Source organism: Microtus pennsylvanicus, chromosome 17, assembly GCF_037038515.1.
Source record: "Microtus pennsylvanicus isolate mMicPen1 chromosome 17, mMicPen1.hap1, whole genome shotgun sequence".
Classification (NCBI taxonomy): domain Eukaryota; kingdom Metazoa; phylum Chordata; class Mammalia; order Rodentia; family Cricetidae; genus Microtus; species Microtus pennsylvanicus.
This window is the reverse complement of record NC_134595.1, coordinates 18,294,929-18,308,662: the sequence shown is the minus strand read 5'-3', so window position 1 is coordinate 18,308,662 and position 13,734 is coordinate 18,294,929. Positions and strand designations below refer to the sequence as shown.

The 13,734-nt window shown below is 40.9% G+C and overlaps 1 non-coding gene across 1 annotated transcript; it reads left to right on the top strand.

Moving 5' to 3' along the window:
* The first annotated feature begins 1,244 nt into the window (after positions 1-1,244).
* Positions 1,245-1,317, top strand: Trnar-ccu (transfer RNA arginine (anticodon CCU)). Its single transcript has one exon. It is a non-coding gene; the product is annotated as a tRNA-Arg (tRNA).
* The last annotated feature ends 12,417 nt before the right edge of the window (positions 1,318-13,734 follow it).

Here is a 13,734-nt window from a genome sequence, read left to right as displayed (position 1 = left end):
TAGGACATGGGAAGACAGTAGAAAAAGCTTTATTGATATTTATGCTGTTTTATTCCTTATATACTTCTGTTTGTATAATAGTTAAGACATTGTGGCATAGGGATATAATTTAAAATACACATAAATCAATTCTTTCCCTGTGGAGTCAAGTAACGTTGTCACCATCCCTGTCACCCACAGCTGCTCCACTTGCAGAATACCCCATGCTGGGCAGGGTCTATGCTAAGTGCTTTCTGTGATCATGCTATTGCATTTAACCCGTGCAATGTGCTCTATGACATGAGGGGTGGATGTGACCCACTTTATAGAGTGTGTGCTCAGACACTTTTCCATTATCACTAAGAGTAAGCGACAGAGCCAGGTTTGAGCCTGACCTGGCAGGTCCAAAGCCTTGGAGGTGCATGTTGGTCTTTGTACAGTGGTTTTGGCTTTTTGCCCTGTCACCTATAAAGATGTATTGTTTTTATTTCAGTAGATGTTACTAAAAGGCCATGTGGCAAGAATCAGTCAGTCTTAAAGGTTTTTTTCTAGGAAAAAAAATTTAATCCAGGAAGTAGAACATCTCTGTAATGCAAACTATAACATGCTGAGGAAGTAAATTAAAGGGAACATGAATATGATGATAAATGTATGTGTGGATTGGAGGAACTAATATGGCTAAAATGTTCACACTGCCCAGAGGGATCTATATATTTATATAATTCCTACCAAAATACCTATGACAGTCTTCTTGAATATTGAAAAAACCACAGAAGAACCTGGGTAGCCACACAGTCCTGAGGAAAAGGGAGCAAACCTGGAGGCATTCTAGTACCTAACTTCAAGTTACTTCAAAGCTGCATTAACCAAACAGCATGGCACTGGCATTAAAATAGGCACACAACCCACAGGACACGATGGAGAACCTGATAAGAAATCCATGTATCTACAGCCAGATGATTTCCAACAAAGACAGCAGGAACACACTGGGGAAAAAGAAAGTCTCTTCAATAAATGAGAGTAAAAAAAATGATATTTCCATGAGAATATGGAGGTTTGGTGAGGTGGTTAACAGGCCAAGGTTCTTGCTAACAAGCCTGATGACCCAAGTTCAATCCCCAATATCCACATGGCAGAAGAAGAGAACTAACTACAAGTTGGACTTTGACCTCCACATGACATGGTACCTGTGCACCCCATCCCACATCAAATAAAATAAAAAAAATAAAATAAGAACTGTCGACAGATGTTTCTGTCCTGCCCAGGCCCGGCTAGCTCAGTAGGTAGAGCATGAGACTCCTAATCTCAGAGTCGTGGGTTTGAGCCCCATGCTGAGCACAGGAACAGCTGGAATTTAATTAAGAGACTGAAGTTGAGGAAGAGATCTCTGATATCCCTTTCCCCTATTCTACAGGAGATACAAGCTTCCCCGAGTTTTGAAGTCTTGTTTTATTAGTTTTCTTCCTTTGCTTGTGAGCTGGAGGTATTGGGCATCCGTGTCTGGGACTTGCTCACCCACACTGAGTGCTCTTTCCGGCTCTGGTCTATAGTTAAGTGATACAGAGGTACCTAAGAGGATCCTGGGTAGAACAGGGAATGCATAATTCCTCTGTTCTGGCATAGCAAAAGAAATTCATTCCTCTTTTTCTGGACTTTAACATTTGTGGCCTTAGCTAGAAGTCTGGTGCTATAGTAATATTTTATTTATGTTTTAATAAATAACGCTTGTTTGAAGATCAGAGGGTAAAAATAAGCCCCTAGAGGCCAGGCAATGGTGACACACACCTTTAGAGAGACAGAGACAGAGGGATCTCTGTGAGTTCAAAGCCACCCTGGGCTACACAAGATCAAAACAGAAACAGATCCAGGTGGTGGTGGCTCACACCTTTCATCCCAGTACAAGGGAGTCACACACCTTTAATCCCAGCACTATAGGGGAATATAAAGGAGACAGAGGCTTAGAGCTAAATCTGCAGCTGCCCAGTCTCAGTAGATGTAAGATTTCTCTAGTGGGTTGGATGCTTTGCTTTTCTGATCTTCAGCTTGAACCCCAACATCTGTCTCTGGGTTTTTATTATTCATGGTATGGTGCCCCTTGTCATATCATGTCTCTTGGGTTAAAAAGGAAACTAGAAGGTCTGGAAGAAGTCTATCGGGAAATAATAGAGGGATGAGGACTTGGAATGATAATGTCTATCTTACTGGAGACAGATTATATGCTGGGTGGTATTTGTAAATGCTGGAGATACAGCACTGTAGGTACTGTCCTTTTCTCAAAGAATTAAAAAAATTGGCAAGAAAGGAAAAGCATAAGAAATGACATAAACAAGGTCAGACAAATCAGCACGTTCTCTCTGGGTATCTTCGGGTTTCCATTACTAAGATAAATACCATGACCAAAAGCAGCTTAGCTACACTCCATTACTAATGAAGTCAGGGTAAGCACTCAAGGGAGGAACCTGAAGCAGAAGCCCTGGAGAAACACTGCCTCGTGGCTCACTTCTCCTGGCTTGCTCTGTTTGTTTTCGTGTGCATACCAGGTTCTCCTGTCTGGGGTAGCGCCCCCTATCGGAATGGACCCTTCTGAATTAATCATCAGTCAAGAAAATGCCCCAACAGACTTGCATACATGCCAGTCTTGTGGAAGCTGTACTAGTCAGGGTTCTCTAAGGGAACAGAACGGAATATATGTTATATTATATCACATATTTAAAGAGAATTTATGAATGGGGCTTGGGTTTTAGTTGATTTCAGATGTGGTCAAGATCACAACAAGGAATAGCATGGGAGCATTTTTCTCACTTGAGGTTCCCTCTTCTCAGATGACTGGAACTTGACAAAAACGAGCAAGCAAAACTGTCAGGACACCGAGATCAGACCAAATCCAGAGAGTTTCCATGCGGAAGTGGCATTTTCAATGTGGGTCAATAAAATGTAAGGGGGAAGATTGGCATCTCTAGTCAGAAAGGAAGCCATCGTAAATGGCGCAATGAGAGCTGAGGCAGAGTGTGTAGAAGGTGACAGGTATGCAGAGACAGGCTTGCAGGACAGACCAGGCACGACAGCTCAGCCCACGCTGATTATTTTGCTCTTTATACTAAGACCACTGGAGAGCCACTGAATGGCTGTCATTTAATACATGCTTTGACTTAACTTTTTCAAGGGTGGAGAGCTCAGTGTGAACAGACGCTATGCTGAAGATAGTGGAGAAGGAGCTGTAGGCGTCCATTCAAGTGGTATGCATGCTGTAGGCTACAAGAGCCCATGCAATTGATAAGCATGCTGTAGATTGCTTAGATCTACAGAGAAAGAGGATCCAATCAATGGGGAGCTCCGGCTTCCTGATTGGGACCACTGGCTGCACGCCACTGCAGGAGAGGAACACTAGGAAGATGGCCTGAGGGAAACACAGACAGTCCAGTTTAGAAAACACTGAATTAGAAACACCTTTGAGACACTGAAGGAAATGTCTCACACTGACCATAGGTGACCATTTTTACCAGCCAGTTCCATGTCTGGAACTTCCTTCCTCTAGTTGTTTTCATGACCTGTCCCTTCATTTCCTCTTGTCTCTATTTAGACATCAGCTTTACCTATGGTGGCGTCTGGAGCATGTTGTCTAGCATGGCAGCCCTTCCCAGGGCTCTCTACTCTTCTTTCCAATGCAAGGACTTCCTCCTTCTCTGCCTGTGATGTCCCAAGGTAAGGAACATTATATACTTGGCTTTAAGAGACGCTTCTTCCATCTGTGATGGCTGCTACCTTTCCCAGTGTCGTCACTTGGCCAGCAATTGCCCTGACCTTGTTCTAAGACAGAGATTGTTCTTCAAACCATTGCAGTTCTGCTGGGATGGTAATGAACTGTTTGTTTTTAATATTTCCTCAAGTTCTAAGGTTGTGTCTGGTCCTGTCAACTTGACATAAGCTAGAGTCCTTTTAGACAAGGAAACCTCAATTCAGAAAGCACCCCCACCAGACTGACCTGCATATAAGCCTGCGATACATTTTCTTGATTGATGATTGATGTGTGGGGGGGGAGAGCCCCATCACTGTGAGTGGTGCCACCCTTGGGTTGGCGGTCCTGGGTGCTGTGAGAAAGTAGGCTGAGTAAGCCATGATGAGCAAGTCAGTAAGCAGTATTCCTCCATGGCCTCTGCCTAAGCTCCTTTATTAGTTAGGGTACGATTGCTTGGGAAGGAAAGGGTTTATTACACTCACAGTTCTATATCATCAAAATCAGTGAGGACAGAAACTCACACAGGGCAGGAACCTGGAGGCAGGCGCTAATACAGAGGCCATGGAGGGGTGCTGCTTACTGGTTTGCTACATTCTTAGAGAACCCAGGATTAGCAGGCCAGGATGGCACCACCCACCATGGCTGGGCCTTCCCCATTAGCAATTAATTAAGAAAATGCCCCACAGCTGGATCTTATGGAGGCACTCTTTCAATTAAAGTTCTCGTCGCTCTTATACCTCTAGTTTATGTCAAGATGAGCTAGCTAGTACAGTTCCTGTGTATAGGTTGCTTCCCTGCTTGAGTTCCTGCCCTGACTTCTCTCAGTGATAGGATGTAATCTGTGAGGGGAAGTAAATGCTCTCCTCCCTAAGTTGCTTTTTGGGTCATGGTGTTTTATCACAGCAATAGGAAGCCTAACTACAACAGTTCTCTTAGAGGTCAGGGACAAACAAGCTCAAATACAATGCTGCCATGTCATTTTTTTTTCCCACCCAGACTAATTGCCTAAGTGAGGAGATGGTTATTCAAATCTTGTATTTCCTCTCTGGCTTTGAGAGAAACGATTTTAGTCTTAACTTTTTAAGAAAAAAAAATCAAAGTAGCACATGCATATAGCAACAAAACAAGAACACAGAAGGCTCTTGATGAAGTGCAGCAGCCTCCCAGTCCCCCAGAAGCAGCCAGCGAAGCATCTTTTATTCTCTGGTGACGATTTGCATGCAGTAAACAGGCTCAAGCGCTCTCTTCTTGTTTGCTCAATTAAGCCACCGAGTTTCACTTCCTGCCTCAAAAGAAGAGATTCACAGCACAGTTTTTCCTAAATCAGTTTCCACGTCTTGTACATTTTGGAAGCTAGGGTTTTAGTTCTCCTGTTGGGTGCGTTTGAATATTTAATATCCTTTTCCTCATCTTCTTTTAAAACACTTGCTTATTTGATGCCTTATTTTCCTTCCACTCCCCGGGATCAGAATACCCAATAGCATCCTGTAGACTTTGTGGAACAGCACAGCTCTTCTGGGTCTGCAGGCCATGTCCTCCGGGCTGTAGGAAAGCTGATTCTGCAATGATGTCATGAATATTGCTGTATGAGTTCTCTTTTCATGCTTCCCTCAGAAGGACCACCCCATGTGTGTTTATTTGAACCCTGTCAAGGAGAAACATTCGCTTCCTCCGGATTGTGGCTCAAGCCCTGTCCATTCCCCTCTGCTCTTTACTGTCTGGAGCCCATTTTGTTTTCATAGGATTTCATTTTATTTCTTTGGTATCTTTTCCCACCCCCACCCCATTCAGCGACTGTCTTCCTACCTGTGTCCTTGCTGCCTTAGTGTTCGGAGTGTTCCAGGCAGATGTCTTGCTTTTGCTCTCATGGTGATCCAGCATCATCACATGACTGAACAGGAGGCCATCTGCACTGTAGAGAGGGCCGGATAAAGAGGGAGGAGTTTTCAAGCAGAGGTGGCATCCAAATATCAAAGTGCTAACTGCTGTGGACACCTTCCCTAACCCCTCCAGCGCTCCTAGGCAGATTACTAGATCTTAATAGAAGAGCCCTCTGACCTTTTATGCGAGGGAATACAATTCCAAGAAGAGAAGGGAAGAGCAATGATGACCCAGATGACTGTTCAGGGACACATAGTCCAAGTCTTTCCTCTCTGGTCCCTTTTACACATCTGCCTTCACACAACACCTGCCTCCCCCAGGATTCTTCCAGAAGTATCAGCAAACCCTTCTCATACCCACAGCATCAGCTGTCTTGTGTTAGCCTGTCGATAGGCTTTACTCCTTCTCAATGCTCTAGAATTTTCTCCAAATATTTATCTCCATCACTGGTGTAACATGTGTTGTTTATTCATTTACTGCTGTCTTAATTGGAATTTAGGGAGCAAACGAAGAATGAATCAGTTGTTGAAAAATTACTACAGGATGCAGGAAACTTACAAAAATTAAATGTACCCAATTTTCGCAGAATGTTAACCACTTGGATATTTTAAGAAAGTCTGAAGTTTTGCTAATCTATGCTATTCTTTGGAAATTTCAGGGGCTGAGGCTGTAACTCCATTGGTAGTGTGTTTTCTGGGTTTGAGCCACCACACATAAAAGCCAGGTGTGGTGGCACATGCCTGCAATACCCATACACAGGTGATAAAAACAGGAGAATCAGAAGTTCAAGGCCATCCACAGTTGATGAATGACGAATTGAGGCCAGCCTGGGATAGGTGAGAGAGAAAAAAAGAAAAATAAAAAAATAAAATTTAAGTAGGAATTTCAGCCTTTCTTGTACTGAACTCAAAATGAAAATCCACATTGTATAACTGCTGCTGGCCCCGACTTAGGTGCAGTTTTAATTCAGGCATTCTAGGGAAACAAAAACACCAACTAGGCACACAATTGTAAAGCTCTCCACAGACCCAATCTCAGATAAATGGAAAACTTCACAGGAGGGCAAGGATAAAGGATGGGGAGACGGTAATGAATTCCGAGGCAGCCGTAGAACTTTCTGGATCCAGAAAAATGAGTACCACATTCTCGGAAATCTCCAATTTCCATTTGAATGTCGCAACTGAGTTTACGATAATTACCTCCTTAGGGAAATGGCTCCACTTTCTGAGTATAATTAGCTCCAAGAATATTTCCCCAATTTCAGTTTGCATCTGCCCTTTGCCCTTGTTTTGCTGTTCTTTAGACCTCTTCCGTCGGAAGTCTATTTTCCTCCCAGGTTAGACACCCTTTAAAGTGCTCTTCGACCTGGAACTGTGTCTTAATCTAAACAGCCCACTTGTCCTCTTGTTGATAGCTTCTGTCTCATACAAACAACCTCTGCTTGTTCTCAGAATTCAAGGTTTCTCTCATCATTTTACCTCCAGCACTCAATTTTCGTATAATATGTAAGCACATCTTTTCTCCAACTACAAGACAAACCCCCTGGCCATTAGAAATCCTGTGTATCATCTGTCAGCACAGCTGGACGAGTTACACACTGTGTTAGAATGGCTATGCGTCCATCTCTTGGCGTGAGCTCCAAAGACAATGCCGAAAATTGTAACTTGTGGCTACCTTGTTTAAAATCCTTTATCTATACACGTGACTAGTTTTGTATTATCAACTAACAAGCCCCAAAACAATTCTTGAAAACTCTAGGCCAAAAAGAAAGAAAGAAAGAAAGAAAGAAAGAAAGAAAGAAAGAAAGAAAGAAAGAAAGAAAGAAAGAAAACTCTAGGCCCAATCTCCATCCATCATCCATCCATCTTCCATCCATCCCACACATCCACCCACCCATCTATCCATCCACGCAGTACCAACTGTGTGTCAGACTTTGACAGACACCATGAAGCAGCAGCGAATTAACAGCAAATGCAGCACCTGCTTTTGTGGTGCTTGTCATGTAACAAGGATGAAAATTTCAACCAGGAAAACATACCTGGAAGGAAAAGCGTCGGTAGAATTATCCCCCAGTGGAACTAGAGATGTTTAAGAAAGCTTGCCCTGAGAACAGATGCAATCCACAAATACATTTATTTGTGTGTATGTAAATAATAAAGAGATATTTTAGATTTTCAATATTCATTCTTTTAAATAATAACTTTTTGATACATGTACAATTCACAGATTATATAATTCCATTATTTAAGGCAAACAATTCAATGGGTTTTTTTTGGTGTGCTATTATGGTTAATTTTTAAAATTATAATTTAATATATATGAAGCATAAAATAAAACATTTAAATTTTTGCTTTTGCTTTTTGTCTTTTGAAGATGGAATCTTATGGAGTCCAGGGTAGCTTAGAATTTGTTTTATGGCCAAAATGACTTTGATCCTCCTTGTGGCTACCTTCCAAGAGCTGGGATTACTGTAGGCGTGTGCACCACACCTGGATTAACTAGTCTTAAGTATATGATCTATTGCTATTTTTCTTACTCACAAAGTTTCATAGTCTTCATTGCTGTTTCCCAAACTTACTCACTCCAAACCGAATCTCCCTGCCTCCTAGGCAGTATCTCCTCATCCCTCTCACCTAGTCTATAGTAACTGTCCCTGTGTTTTCTGACTCTGGATTTGCCTCACCAGGTATCTCTTACAAATGATCATATAAGAAGTGTGCTTTATGCCTGAATTATTTCACATAGCTAATGCTTACAGTATTTATTCCTCTTTGTAGATGATGATATTTTTGTGTTGGGCATGCATTGTGTACTTTATGAAATCTGTGGATGAACACTTGGCTTCTTCTGCTTTTTTTTTTTTTTTTGCTGCTGTGAATAATGCTACAATGGGCACTTGTATGATACCTCCCTTCCTCTCATCTCTGGGTTATACCTATGTATCTTGGTCATATTACTGGGTCATAGGGCTATTCTATTTCTGGATTTTGAGAAACTACTAAATTAGTGTAGTCCATTATTATACTGTTCTATCTGCATCTTAACCAATGCTTATTTTAACTTATAAAAAGGTATAGTCATGCTGTTGGACCCTAGCGTCCAATCACTGAGGAGGAGTCGCCCTAAGAGACCATCTCTCACATCACAGCTGATGTAAAAGCATGAGGATTTTATTAATTCTGTCATGACAGGGTCTTCCAGCAGTTGGGAGGCTAAAAGACCCTGAATGTCTGATACAGGCTATTTTTAAAGGGAAAAATCACAGAAGGAAGGGGTGTCTGGGGGTTGTTCTTTAAATATTATGATTGGCTTATTCAAAAAGGCTATTACCAATAATTGGCTGGAAAGTGGTTTCCAGATCAGATGAGGTAAAGGGAAACTTCTGAGGGTCACTTTGCCCCTTCCCAGGGACTGAGTCAAAACATCAGTAACTGAGTCAACACCTAAGGGTTATCTTGTCCCTATTCATGGAGATGGAAAGTTCCCAACATCTCAGAATGTGCATGCATAGCTGTTATGTCCTTGGTTCCCAGGGGAGGAGGGGAAGTACTGAAAGTTGTCAGAAATGGCTTCAGAATTGTCTTAATGCTAGTAGCATCTACAATGCTAGTAGATGGGAAGTGATCATCTACTTTTTGAAGGATGGACTACATAAGGCACGAGACTTCTGACTTCTTGACATCATGTCTACAGCCTTTGTGAGGTTATGGTGCTACGGCTTGAAGCCAGGGCCACACACACTAGGCAAGAGCTTTAACACTGAACTACACTGCCAGCTCAACAACTTCTTTTCTCCAACAGTCTGGAAACTTCTTTATATGTATTTATTGTTTGTGAACACATACACAAAGGCACACAAAGAAGTGGATGTCAGAGGACGACGTGCAGGAGTCTGTTTTTTCCCTTCACCTTTTGAGTCCTGGGCTTGAATTTAGGTTACCAGGCTGGGAGGCAAGAGTCTTTTCTGGCTAAACCATCTTGTCCAGCCTCCTGACAACTTTTGAATCCAGCCATCACAGTGCTACCTCACTATTTTCTTTACCTAATGATTTTAAATATCCTTCCATTTACTTCCTAGTCACTGAATATTTTCTTTGCAAGATTATATATTCAGTTCTTTTGTCCATTTTTTAATTGGCTTGTCATGTTCTTATTGAATTGGAAATGTTCTAGCAGAGATAGTTTTAATGCCAGGATAACTAGCAAGCATTTTCAAACAGCTCTTCTTCATCCCAGTGAAACAGAAACTGCCTGAATATGCCCTGGGAATCTAATATGAATTTTGTAGGACTGTGAAGATTTGTGGATCTTCATTAGTTCCTTTAAGACTTTTAAATTTTGTCCTGTAGCTCATGCTGACTTCAAAGCTTCTATTTAGCCCAAGCTAGTCTTGAACTCATGATCCTCATGCCTCGACTTCCTAAGTGTTAGGATCACCATTGTGTGACACCACGGATTCTTTTAGGGCCTATAGAGCAATTGAAATGACCAATTATGCAACACAAAAACCTAATTTTAATTGAAAACATTATTCAAATGCTGGCTTTATTGTGTTCCATCAAAATTTTACTATTACCCTATGTAATTTTTTCATAGGATTTTAAAAATTATTATGGATTCATGTTTATTTCTTTCACAAAGATTCATATCTATTTCATATATATGAATATATATATATATATATATATACACACACACACACATATATAAAACAAATGTATGTATATTTGTTTAGAATCATTTGTTACACAAGTAATAAAAACCCAGGGATAGATACTGGGGTTCAAGCTGAAGATCAGAAAAGCAGAGCAGTCAAGACACTAGAGAGATCTTACCTCTACTAAGGCTCAGGCAAACAAAGGGTAATCCTGCATCTAAAATCCTCAGATTGAGAGCGAGAGCTATCTCCTCCCATTTTATATTCTTCTCTAGTGCTGGGACTAAAGGCGTGCACTATCACCGCCTGGCCTTTCTGGCTAACTAGTGTGGCTGCTGGGATTAAAGGTGTGTGCCACCACTCTCTGGTCTGTAGGGCTGACTAGTGTAGCAGCTTTGCACCGATCTTCAGGCACACTTTATTATTAAAACACAAATAATATATCACTATAATCATTGAGTGTGATATTCCACACTTATACCACTCTTTGATCATGGACAACTTTGATTCATGTCAAAGTGGGTCATATTTGATTAATGTCAAAGGCATTCATGGTTATTAATTATAAATAATACTTGAGATTTACAAAACAGATTCTGCATGCAAAGCACTCTTCATGTGACAATTTCTCATATTACACAATGATCCTGAGAGATACATTTATTATTATATTTGTCCTGATGTCAAACCCATGAAGTGCTCACTTGACATACATGTCTAATGTATTACAAGTTAATATGGAAGATCCTTCACTTTTCTGCACGTTGGCAGCTCTTTCTCTGGGTATCACATCACTAATCTCTTGGCAGAATTCCTTTTTCTAAAATGGCATATCAAATATTAGTAAAACTTGACTAATTATAGCTCATACTAATAGAGAAACCAGGAATAAAAACCTGCCCCATGGCAGCTGATTTTAAAATAAAGACTATTATTCATTTTTTTTAAGTTTTAAAAGTAACTGTCTTGAGAAATTATTAGCCTCTTTTCAGAACCGTAATCTCAAGAGGATTATTTGGATGCGTACAGTGAAACCCATTGATGGATACTTAGGGTAAGGAAGCACTAGGCACCATGGGCTTAACTGAAGCCCTGGCAAGAACCTCAGTGATTCATAGGCAGCTCTTGTAACTTATAGAATTTATTTATATAGTTTGGGGTTCACTCTAGGACAGTTCCATAAAGTAAGAGACTGAGGCATGAATTCAAGCTCCAAACTATCCATTCTTTGTCATATATTTTTTAATATGAGTTAGTACCCAGTTTCTGAAATGGTAGGTTATATTACAAATTTAGAATACTAACTTCTCTTCAAAGAGCTCAGGCAATTTAATAAGTGGCTAATATCACAGAAAGAATTTAGCTTGAGGCTGAGTAGCTGTTTTCCTACTTAGCTCAGGCTTGGGATCTGGTAAATCTATAGACAAGAAGTCAGTAACAATACATGGCTGTATAGATGTCACACCTGGTTCAAGTTACAACTTCTGGACCCCTCAAGTTTCACCTCTCTCTCTCTCTCTCTCTCTCTCTCTCTCTCTCTCTCTCTCTCTCTCTCTCTCTCACACACACACACACACACACACACACACACACACACACACACACACAGAGATATTTTAGCAAGACTTTTCTCTAGATATTTGTCCCATCTGTGGTAGAATTTCAAGATGGTCCTCAAGGTTTGTACCTCCTGATATAGGAAACCCTCCCCACTTTATACCCTCCCCTGTATATGGTCTGGATCTATGAATGTAATGAGGTTATCACTATGATGATTGTATCTTATTAAATGGCAAGAGAGATTGCAGATAAAGTTAAGGTTTCTAAATCTGTGGGCTGCAGAGGCAACACATCCTAGAAGGGCTAGGCTGATCTGGTGAGTCCACAGACAAGAAGTGAGCAGATGTCTCCCCTTGATCTCAGACAGGTAGACATCCATGTCATGAAACGCTTCTGAAGAAGACTGTTCTCTTGTCTCTGATCCTTGGTTCCCAGGACCTAAAGAGCATTGGGAATATGGCTTTGAATATCAGTCAACATCACTGCTGACCAACACATTCATTTCAGGCTAGCGAGTTATGAAGAGAGGACCTAGCTATCTCTCAGAAAGGTTCTAACCCAGAGAAACGTAGATAATAAACCTGAGTTCACTAAAGCCATCACAGTCTTATAAGATTGGTTATACAATGATAGAAAACTAGCAGAGTATCTATGAGGAGAACATATATTTCAAATATAGGAATATGTGGAGAAATTCAATGTTTAATATACAATGTGTATTTAACTTAAAAGAGAACAATTACTATAACAGTTTACGGGGAGTTTGGAAGATGCTACTGTTGTATCCTGGTTGCAGGAGTGGGTACACAATTTATACACATGTTAAAGTTCTCAGAAGTATAAACCAAAGTAGAAAAGAAATTGACTTTAAGATAAAATTTAGAGCCGGGCGGTGGTGGCGCACGCCTTTAATCCCAGCACTCGGGAGGCAGAGGCAGGCAGATCTCTGTGAGTTCGAGGCCAGCCTGGTCTACAAGAGCTAGTTCCAGGACAGGAACCAAAAAGTTACCGAGAAACTCTGTCTCGAAAAGTTCCTTCCCCCCAAAAAAGATAAAATTTAGATCCAGTGCCAATGGCCATGTCAGAGGAGCAGCAGGTAGCAATTGAAGTTCAAGGTGTCTACCCACAAGGAGAAAACTCTCTGAGGGGTCAGTCTTGGCCAGGAAAGGCCCCAAGACCACAGACCCTGGAATGTCTTTTGCTTCGCTGTGCCTTTACATGTTTGCTGCTGGGATATACTTTGGGATCTGGCATGATGCTAATGGGTGTGGGGAGATCCCCACTACCTATAATGCAATGTGTTTTTCTCATGGAGATGCCCTTTTCTACTGGGCATTTTCATCTGTGGGCTGTCATGAAGATGATTTTTTCCTAAGCTATATTGTCTCATAATAATAATGGTAGTTTATATACAGTTTTAATGAAAAAATAAACACAAAGAAGTGTCACACAGCTAGAACACATAAGTTTCTATTGAAAGCTGTATAGACTGTGGCTTGGGTTAATGATTAAGAAAAACAATTGTGTCCCAGTTGCCCAACTACTTTAAATTCTTTTAACCTTAATGTTGGGAGATGTGTTCACAGGTTTCAGAATGCATCAAAGCTGAAACAGAGCTTTAAAAATAACTTAAAGTTAGACTAAGATGTTTTTGTCAAATAGCTTTGAGGTAAAAAAACTGAAGAAGATAATCTAAAGTTTTAGAAAGGCACAGGGTTGAATGCAGAACTCTTTCAGGTCAGGGATAAAGCAGCCCAGTTATTTATTACTGACTGACACACTATTCTTGCTAGGAATGGTTGATGACCAAAGATGATAATTAATTCCTTACACTCATTTTTGCTCTCAATCTCCTGATATAAGACACCATTGATGAGTGGGTATGTACACTAAAGATTTAAAGTATATATCTTTTTCATAT